At 33.5% G+C, this 11,232-nt stretch overlaps 2 long non-coding RNA genes across 2 annotated transcripts; one reads left to right on the top strand and one right to left on the bottom strand.

Moving 5' to 3' along the window:
• The first annotated feature begins 2,771 nt into the window (after positions 1 to 2,771).
• Positions 2,772 to 6,275, top strand: LOC134201604 (uncharacterized). Its single transcript, XR_009976967.1, has 3 exons — positions 2,772 to 3,218; positions 3,304 to 5,429; positions 5,916 to 6,275. It is a non-coding gene; the product is annotated as an uncharacterized LOC134201604 (long non-coding RNA).
• A 1,103-nt stretch (positions 6,276 to 7,378) lies between these two features.
• On the bottom strand, positions 7,379 to 9,637 carry LOC134201606 (uncharacterized). Its single transcript, XR_009976969.1, has 3 exons — positions 9,240 to 9,637; positions 8,812 to 9,058; positions 7,379 to 8,325 (listed from the first exon to the last, which is right to left on the bottom strand). It is a non-coding gene; the product is annotated as an uncharacterized LOC134201606 (long non-coding RNA).
• Positions 9,638 to 11,232: the final 1,595 nt, after the last annotated feature.

Genomic DNA, 11,232 nt, shown 5'->3' with positions numbered 1-11,232 from the left:
ATCTTTTATGCATTATTTAAAAAAAGTATTTATTAGCATTGTGCACTTCTTCTCTATATTCTCTATAAGTGTGGAAAATTTCGTACTCCTCCGACCGCGCAATTTTCGTAAAAAGGGATACAAAGTTTTTGCTTCACGTATTAATATATAGAAGATTCGGAACAATATTCGGATCGTCGGTCTACCAAGAAAGATTACCGACGCGGTGGAGTATTTTTTTCGTGATCACCACGTGGACATCACGTGTAGACCGCCACCTTAAGACATAAGGAGCTAGTGGCGAATGTGTAGGACAACGGCTATCCCACCCTTAAAAAATACTTCGTGGTAGAAATATGCAGGTTCAGTACCGGTAGTATTTACTGGTGGTAGGACGTCTTGTGAGTCCGCACGGGTAGGTACGACCACCCTGCCTATTTCTGCCGTGAAGCAATAATGCATTTCGGTTTGAAGGGTGGGGTAGCCGTTCTAACCTTAGAACTTATATCTCAAGGTGGGTGGCGCATTTACGTTGTAGATGTCTATGGTACCACTTAACAACCAGGTGGGCTGTGAGCTCGTCAGCTCATATAAGCAAAAAAAATTACATGTCCTTCTTCAAACGAGGCTTGTAGAGAGTACTTAACGGTAGGCAGCGGCTTGGCTCTGCCCCTGGCATTGCTGAAGTCCATGGGCGACGGTAACCACCCACCATAAGATGGGCCGTATGCTCATCTGCCTAAAAGGGCAACAAAAAAATTAAAAAAAAGGTATCCACAACCTGCCCTAACTACTCCGTGCGTCATGTTCCTCAGTGCTGAGAATCGTGACCTTTACCGAATACATACGTAAAGATTTTTTTCGGAAAATTGCTAATGATGGGTTCCCTCGTCCCTCCACAGTTGAATTTCAGAGGCGGTTTAGTTTCTCTGGGCTACCGAAGCCCTAGTTCGGGTTAGTTGACCGCCACACGTTGCACGGCGTTATATTTTTACGGCCGGGTAGGTGGTATACCGACCCCAACCCTCCTCCTCTTTTCTCATACGGGCTTGGGACCGGCAATGACAGAATTAACACGTCCTACTGTTGGTAGTATTAAGCAAGGCTCCTTTGTAAGCTCTTCTGGATTGTTATGCCTGTTATTCAAATTAAATAAACTAGCGGCTTCTCTCGCGTGGTCAAGTAAAATATCAGTTAACTTTTCCAAAGTGTCACGTAATCTTTCTATTGATGATAAAACAGCTTTATCGGGATAAAAAGTAGACTACCTACATCGCTCTACTGATCTAATAGGTACTATCACTTGGTCGTCGTGGCCTAAAGGATAAGACGTCCGGTGCATTCGTATGTAGCGATGCAACGGTGTTCGAATCCCGCAGGCGGGTACCAATTTTTCTAATGAAATACGTACTTAACAAATGTTCACGATTGACTTCCACGACGAAGGAATAAAAATCAAACCCGCAAAATTATAGTTTGCGTAATTACTGGTGGTAGGACCTCTTGTGAGTCCGCACGGGTAGGTATCACCTACCCGTTTCTACCGTGAAGCAGTAATGCGCAGGTAGCGTTCAAAGCATGCTATTCTCTAACACCATAAATCAAAATCTAGCATACAGAAACATTAACCTTCAGAGAAGCTTGTCTATGTGAACTTTAAAGAGATATCCTTAGTTATCTTATCCTAACTTTTACCTTTAAACGAGCAATTCTTGTATATTAATATATATGTAATCTGACTCTCAGAAACGGCTCCAACGATTTTCATAAAATTTAGTATACAGGGGATTTCGGGGGCGATAAATCGATCTAGCTACGATTTATTTTCAGAAAATATTGTTTTATTCGCGTTTTCAATAATCAACTCTTCCCGACATCTATTGGCGAATAATAATACTATTTTTCTTAATTGAGGGCAACTAACCGCTTTAAAGACACAACAAGATGGCGTTATAAAAAAAAAACGAGCAAAGCTCAGTCATCATCTAGTCCTTAGTTATGAAACATGGCGTTGTTAGAGTCCTAGTGTGTCATCTTGATACACCTGTGTGCTTAGTGCGAGTTTTTTAACGTTCTCGATAGCGTAAAAGTTAAGCCAATTTGGTATGCAGTTGGAACAGCGCCCCTACCGGCAAACGCACGCAAACGATCCCATTCCATACAAATATGAGTTAACTTTTACGCTATCGAGAACGTTAAAAAACTCGCACTAAGCAAACTGGATTCACTCATTACACAGACGCACGTATGTATGCAAACCTACTGAATTTATTTCCGAATCTTCACAGTGAATCGCGATTCTGATCCGATGGTTGATACATCGAAGCACTGATCTACCTAGGGCAGGGGCCTGAACCCCCTGAGCTCGCCCACGGGTCAGGGTGAAACCAGAATAACCCATGAGGCTACCTGCCGCTAATAAAAAAGTAAATACTTATCAACGGGTTTAAACGACATTTCGCTAATACGGGACATTTATCTTTGTAATTATTTAAACTTTAATCAAGCTTACTCCATTCCAATAGCTGAAGAACTTTTTTGGTAACGATATTATATTTTTTCCAAATTTTAACTTTATATGGCTCTCCTGTAAAGTTGAAAAAATCTTGCTTAAACCAAATAGCCTTTCATCCCTCGATTAACCTTAGTAAATCTCTTTAGCGCCATCTCTGTTGATAAAAAAAAATCTAAGACCATACTTATTGTATAGCACGCCATCTCTCGTCACAATAAGACATTACGTTTTACATTTTATCTCGATTTGTTTGTTTTCACACTACGGTATACAACGTTGTCGTAAACTCTTCTTTATTGATTTAAAAAGGGCAAGAGATGTATTATTTTGAGTATATTGATGTGATATTGTGGATGGAGAACTCTCTTTAAAAGTGTCCGAAAAATAAAGTGACTTCAATTCAACGAACAACAAAACAATTTGATAGGATGCATCAAATTTACATTTAACATAAATAAAATTCCTACCTAAGCTGAGAGCCTTGAAAGGCTATTTCAGCGTAACCTTAACTAGTAGGTGAGCTCACGGGGTTCAAGCCTGATGACGTTGCTAACACGAACCCTAGCAAGAGCCGTGCTTCACAGAATCTACCACCGGATCGGAAATGCGACCCACTGAGAAGATCCGGCGAGAAACTCAGTGGGCTGTGTCTGAGGGTTCATTTACTCGTCGAGCCCTTCGTCGCAAGCGACGGGTTCGACGAGAACGATGACCGATGCTTGAGGTACCTAAAAGCACCGTTAATGGATCGGGAGGATCCGAAATGACGTTTTTGCGGCGACGTCAACTGCTTTGCATTCTGTCCGCAGGATCGGGAATGTAGTTACCGGCGGCCACGATGAGAGGGTTCTCGTGTCGCCATGTCGTGCCGCTTTATCGAAATGCCGACTGAAGATACTGATGGACTCTAAGTCCAGGTCGTCAAGGAGGTCGACGTTCCTGACGAACCACGGAGCTCCGACGGCTATCCTGCAAAAACGGGATTGAATGACTTGGAGATTTCACAACTTAATACAGTTTTCTTTTTTTTTTTTGAGATTGATTTCCCATTTCTATGCTTTTGTTTGTCACTTATGAGTTAAATATTTTTAAGCTCTACCCTCGAAGAAGCTTAATCAAGCATTTAACTTGCTTTTCATTCGTAAAAAAAAGCCCATAAACCGAAATCCTTTATAACAAAAACCCGAGCTTTATCTGTTGTTTCACGAAAAGTGAAATTTAGCGAAATCAAAGATTTTATTTTTATAAGAGAATTTAGATGTCGGGTGGAAAGAATAGAAAGCATCTCTTAATAAAATGGAAATTAACTGTGAAAGAAAACTAGGTTTCCTACTTCATTGAAGAAAACAATGAAAATTTTATTTCACTGTCAAATATTAAATTTTTTTTAAGGGATTTTATGACCTGGTAACTAAGACTTTTAAGTCATGTCTTGTTTTAATTAATTTTCTGATTTTTATGAAAAATAATGAAATGAAATGAAGATGATTAATTTGAGACATTAATCAACTGAGATGAAATCAAATGAAATGAGATGAGATGATATGGGATGAAATATAATCTCAGTAAAATGGTGGTGGTATTGAGACTTTTTCATTGGACTTTTTGGAGGATCCCGAGAGGATCCAGCGGCTTTGTTTCATTTTCCCACATTTGTGCACTTTCACAGATATTAAACAGTTAATAAACCACCGTTATTACACATTTAAACCTGAAAAAACACTAAATAGAAAAAATAAAACAAATCACACAACTTCACTCCTCGCGTTCAGGCCAAAAAGTCCGGATTTATTTTGGTTTAAAATAAGTGTAGATTATATCAAACGTCAAACAACACAAGAAAATGACATTTGAGACAGCTGAACTTATAGTAACGGCAGGGGGCAGCATCTTAATTAAAAACAAAGCGATGCGTTTGTAGGTGAATGAAGTTAGCCCCTCAAAAAAATTTTTTTTTCCTGTTTTCTACTTATTTTCTATTAATTCGTTTGTTCATCATTTGTTCTTGATTGTTCATTGTTAATAATTGTTTGTTCCCCATTTATTTATTTTAAAAAAAATATTAAAAATATATCTAAAAGTTAGCCCCTCGATTGCAATTTTTAATATTTTTTCGTCCTTAATTACTCGTAAATATTCATTTTCGATTGTTCTTATATAAAATACGTTTGTTCTCTTTCGAAATTACTCATTTTTTGTTTAATTAATTGTATTAGTTGAATAAATGTATACAAAATATGTGTACTGCGCATGCCATAAGTGTATAATCTATGGCGCATGCGTCAACTATAATGCCTAAACTTTCTACGCGGTTTTAATCGTGAAAAAAAAACAATTATAAATCCTGAAGGATCAATTAATTGGTATACAGTTTAATTAAAAAAAAAAAAAACAAAATAAATAAAATAATGTGCATTCGCGTAAAGTTAGACCAAATACATTTTTTCCATCCTCCTATATACCTATCGCTATGAAGGTATAAAAAAGATAGGTTAAGAGTTCACATAGGTAATATAAACAAATAAGTAAATATGTTCATTAATTATCTTTCAAGAGATAATGTAGGTATACATTATAATAACATTTTGACACAGTCGAAATTATATTCCTAACATTAGTAAAATAACATTTTAATATTTTTTTTATAGGTTATGTATTGAAATTGTTGGAAAATTATTTCATGTTTTAGCTGGAAAACTACATGGAGAATTATATGCAATACAAGATAATGAGCTCCATTAAATGAATTCGAATGAAACCAAACTGTTTACCATCCAAATTCGATTGTCGGGCAGATAGAAAACGAAAATTCACTCATAGTGAACCTGGCCTGCATTTGTGAAACGGCAAAGACTCACTATTATCAAGGAAATTGAAGAGACAACTAAAAATGAGATGTGTCGTATTATTATACCTTTGCCATCTTGTAGTCAAGGTAGGTGTAACTGTCAATAATTAGTTACTCTCACAGATCTCCTAATCAAATAACAATATCAGAAAAAATGAGAATAGTTAGTTAGTTAGTGGAAGTAGCCAAAATGGGCAAGTGGATCTCAGTTCCTATTACATAAGGTACTAGGAAGTTTGTGAAAATGAAAATTTATCACAGTGTAATATCACTTACTTACTTTAACAGTGAAGGAAAACATTGTGATGAAACCTGCACACCTAAATGTTCTTAGGATTTTCTTAGGTGTGTAATCCATCAACCAGCACTAGGCCAGCGTGGTGGACTAAGGCCTAAAAACCCTCTCAATGGTAGTGAAGGCCAGTGTCCAGCAAGGGGATATATTATATGGGCTGATGATGATGACTAGGAAGTTAAATACTACTACTACTACTACGACAGTACACATATAATCCTATATATTTACAAACTATACGTTTGTTGGTAATTGCTAACATTATTTCATATTTCCAGATGTCCAGCCACTTGAAAATAGGTGTAGTAATGACAAAGCTATCCAAGTAGCTCCAGCACAGGAACACAAAGGCAAGGCAAGTGTGTATTGCCACATCACCCCTTAATATATCTGAAGCAAGTATAAGTAAACAATCAGAACCAGCAAAAAAAAAAACTGTTGTTCCTGAGGACAAATTTGACAGTGATGAGTCAAATGCACCAGCAACAGAAGGATCAACTGTTGACTATGGGTTATAGAAGAAGAAGATTAATTCATATTTATTTAAATTAATATTAATGAATATTAATTTAAATTATCGTGCAAAATTCGTGGTGAAAACATATGTGTATTTTATAAATAAATATTCATTCTCAGTATTAATGTTGTTTTAATCATCGATTGAAAAATTGGTTCTTAATGAATTTAGTTGGAGCTAAATGCTGCTTGGAGCTTAATACTTTTGAATAACATAAACACGTGACTTTAAGCATAAACATATTTTTTAGGTAAATACTTTATTTAGCTTTGCTGGATTTATCCAAGATTTCGACATACCAAAATTTCATACAGGAACGACAGATAGATAGCTATCTGATTGAATACCCTTGCAGAATTGAGCTTCGAAGAAAAGTTTATTCTTATTCTTTATTAGACTTTATTCTAGTTGCAGTGTCGGTTAGAGAAGCTGTGCAAGCTTCTCTAACCGATACTGCATGGAATAAATAGTCATTATAATTATAAAATATATTTCTGTTTACATACCATACAATTTTCATAGTTCAAATATGAATTTGGATTGATATGAATTTATTTCGATTATCAAAATAATTTGTATTAAACATTTATATTTCCTCAAAATTTCTATTTTTATAATAATGACTGTGACCACCCCATAAATCACAAAATTAAAAATATTAAAGATAACTTATTTTTAAATCATATGTTAAAAATTATAAACAGATCGCGAATTAAAATATTATATTATGCCTATCATTCTTAAATAATTCAGTAATGAATTTTCGCATCGCCGCGCCGTATATAATTAATATGAATAATAGGGTATTGCCCACTGTGCTAAAAAAAACATAAATTATGTTTTTTTGATAGATCTACAAACAAGCAAGTGAGTAATGCTATGTTTCCATAAATAAAAAGGCAAAAAAAAATTAAAGAAAGATATTATGCACAAGTTCAAATGCATATGTATTGTGCTAAAAGTAAAACTTGCTACTTTTGTGTAGCATCCAGCAACTTTGAAAAAACTAATCAGGTCACTATAATTAGTAGGTATTGATTTTGATTCCGAGTAAGTTGCACAGTTGTTAGATAATGTAGTTTCTTTTTGGAAGAATAACAATTTTCTAATCTTACACAAAAATGTAATGTTAAATATTTAAAAAAAAACTTTATACCTATTTTCCTTTTAGGGAGTACAAAATATTGATGTGTACAAAGTGAATGTGATTTAATAAAAATAATATTTCAATTTAAATTATGTTTTATTAAAAATTATTCTTAACATACAGGTACAAAGGTTACATAACATTAATATTTATTCCTTTTCATATATATAAGCCCATATTTAGCACATTTGTGGAAAACAGAATCAAAATAATAATGAGTTGCTAACCATAGAAGACCAGCATAAAAGTCTTATTAAAATCTGTTCAGTAGTTTTTGAATGAAGAGTGAAAATACTTACAAAACTTCCTATTTATAAGTAAGGATTACTTATTTAATTAAAGAGTTTTGTAGGTGGCAAACTATCTAAAAACTTTCTATTTTCCACCAAGTTGACATCAATTATCCTTCCTGCATATATATTTATTGTATTGTTTTTTTTATAGTCTAACAAGGGGTGATATTACATTTGCAATTTCTGGGAGTTTGTTGAAAAATATATTGCTTGCTTGACTTACAGATAAATCGAAATCATCAGCCAATTGAGAGAATGTTCTATTTAATGTTATTCTCATCAGACATAATATAATATTTTGTTCAGAAACATTTGTATGTTTCTCAATCAAGCCTATTATGAAACATAATTCTTGTGGAAGACCAATATATAAACATTGTTTATTTTTCACTTTAGATAAAGTTGTTAACACATTCATTTTTTCAACTTTTTAGTCTTCTTGAGAGCTATAGTCTGAAGTGCACAAGTCTTTGATGGAGTGGAGATATAGAGAGATAACTCATAGTCAACAGTTGATCCTTCTGTTGCTGGTGCATTTGACTCATCACTGTCAAATTTGTCCTCAGGAACAACAGTTTTTTTTTTGCTGGTTCTGATTGTTTACTTATACTTGCTTCAGATATATTAAGGGGTGATGTGGCAATACACACTTGCCTTGCCTTTGTGTTCCTGTGCTGGAGCTACTTGGATAGCTTTGTCATTGCTACACCTATTTTCAAGTGGCTGGACATCTGGAAATATGAAATAATGTTAGCAATTTCCAACAAACGTATAGTTTGTAAATATATAGGATTATATGTGTACTGTCGTAGTAGTAGTAGTAGTATTTAACTTCCTAGTCATCATCATCAGCCCATATAATATATCCCCTTGCTGGACACTGGCCTTCACTACCATTGAGAGGGTTTTTAGGCCTTAGTCCACCACGCTGGCCTAGTGCTGGTTGGTGGATTACACACCTAAGAAAATCCTAAGAACATTTAGGTGTGCAGGTTTCATCACAATGTTTTCCTTCACTGTTAAAGTAAGTAAGTGATATTACACTGTGATAAATTTTCATTTTCACAAACTTCCTAGTACCTTATGTAATAGGAACTGAGATCCACTTGCCCATTTTGGCTACTTCCACTAACTAACTAACTATTCTCATTTTTTCTGATATTGTTATTTGATTAGGAGATCTGTGAGTGTAACTAATTATTGACAGTTACACCTACCTTGACTACAAGATGGCAAAGGTATAATAATACGACACATCTCATTTTTAGTCGTCTCTTTAATTTCCTTGATAATAGTGAGTCTTTGCCGTTTCACAAATGCAGGCCGAGGTTCACTATGAGTGAATTTTCGTTTTCTATCTGCCCGACAATCGAATTTGGATGGTAAACAGTTTGGTTTCATTCGAATTCATTTGATGGCGCTCATTATCTTGTATTGCATATAATTCTCCATGTAGTTTTCCAGCTAAAACATGAAATAATTTTCCAACAATTTCAATACATAACCTATAAAAAATATATTAAAATGTTATTTTACTAATGTTAGGAATATAATTTCAACTGTGTCAAAATGTTATTATAATGTATACCTACATTATCTCTTGAAAGATAAATAATGAACATATTTACTTATTTGTTTATATTACCTATGTGAACTCTTAACCTATCTTTTTTATACCTTCATAGCGATAGGTATATAGGAGGATGGAAAAAATGTATTTGGTCTAACTTTACGCGAATGCACATTATTTTATTTATTTTGTTTTTTTTTTTTTAATTAAACTGTATACCAATTAATTGATCCTTCAGGATTTATAATTGTTTTTTTTTCACGATTAAAACCGCGTAGAAAGTTTAGGCATTATAGTTGACGCATGCGCCATAGATTATACACTTATGGCATGCGCAGTACACATATTTTGTATACATTTATTCAACTAATACAATTAATTAAACAAAAAATGAGTAATTTCGAAAGAGAACAAACGTATTTTATATAAGAACAATCGAAAATGAATATTTACGAGTAATTAAGGACGAAAAAATAATTAAAAATTGCAATCGAGGGGCTAACTTTTAGATATATTTTTAATATTTTTTTTAAAATAAATAAATGGGGAACAAACAATTATTAACAGTGAACAATCAAGAACAAATGATGAACAAACGAATGAATAGAAAATAAGTAGAAAACAGGAAAAAAAAATTTTTTTGAGGGGCTAACTTCATTCACCCTGCGTTTGTACCGTACAATGGGGTAAATAGGGACAAAATCGACCTTCAGATTGAATTTTAAAATAGTTCCAATTAAATAGTCACTGCTCAACCAAAGAAATAAGTTGAGTCTTGAACGTACCTAGGTGATAAAAACCGTTACATTATTTTAATTATTCATTTTAAAGAAATAATCGGTAAAATAATGGCCGTCCCAATTTACCCAGCGTCCGGGGTAAATTGACACGGTTAAGGGTTAAATTGGGATATTTGTAAGGGTTGTCAACTCGCTGCGATATATAGGTAGGTGCCATATAATTATTTATATGGACCGAAATGATGAATACAAACCATAATTTAAGCACAATACACAACATAGTGTAAATTAAGCTGGTTTCTATTCCGAAGCGATGTGACGTGAATGATAATCAACAATACAATGATCAAAAAAAGTATGTGCATGTTATATTTTAGAAAATTATTATTTAATTTCCTTAAAAATCACAACTCTGAAACAAAATCATAAAATAGAATAAAAAATAGAAAACAAAAGGACTGGAAATGCATTAATACAATTTTATTTAATCAACATTTTCAAAATGATCTTTGAGCAAGAGTAAGATATCAGGTGAATAAGATAAAAAAACAGCTTTATCTGATTACTGCCAATAATAACAAAAATAAAAGAAATTCTTTCTAAGCTAAATAACTAAACTCAATTAATTCACTCACTCATAATTGGATATCTCGGATTTTTAATTAATGTTACATTTAAAATCTGAGGCCTGTTTTTATATGTGTGTGTTCGTTGTGAATGTTAACAAAATCATGATTCGACGCGTGAATAGATTCTGAAATAACAAAAGTTTTGATTCGTTTGAGTTCTTTTAACTTTTAATTTTTTTTATTGCTATAAAGAACATACGACCGGGCAGGTATTACAAGGTAAATGTCGCGAAAAAAAATAATTATATATATACTTTTCTTTTACCTATAATACTTACGTAAACTAACTGATAAACACATTAACCTCCTTTACATCACGCAATTAAGTGATAGTATAGGCTAAAAAATCTATTATAAGATATCAGTGACAACCCTAACAAGCCATCCCTATTTTGTCTTTTGGCGTTCCAATTTTGTGTTTTCTCGTCCCTAATTTTTCCAGTCTCGTTTCAAATTACCCTACATACGTCCCAATTTTCCCCAAAAAGAAAGGAAAAAATATACATTTTTTATTTTGTCGAAATATTGTATTTAAAATAAGAATATTGCAACTTACCGTTTGTTGTGGTATTTCCAGGTGTATTAAAAACTTATATAAACTGTGATCTTATTGAAAAAACAACGATAATATTACTTTTTTTTAAAGTTCTTTAAGCTGTTTTAAAACGCACTTTTCAACCACTATTTTAAATTTAATTT

This window comes from Bombyx mori, chromosome 28, assembly GCF_030269925.1.
Source record: "Bombyx mori chromosome 28, ASM3026992v2".
Lineage (NCBI taxonomy): Eukaryota > Metazoa > Arthropoda > Insecta > Lepidoptera > Bombycidae > Bombyx > Bombyx mori.
This window is presented reverse-complemented; position numbering and strand designations above follow the sequence as displayed.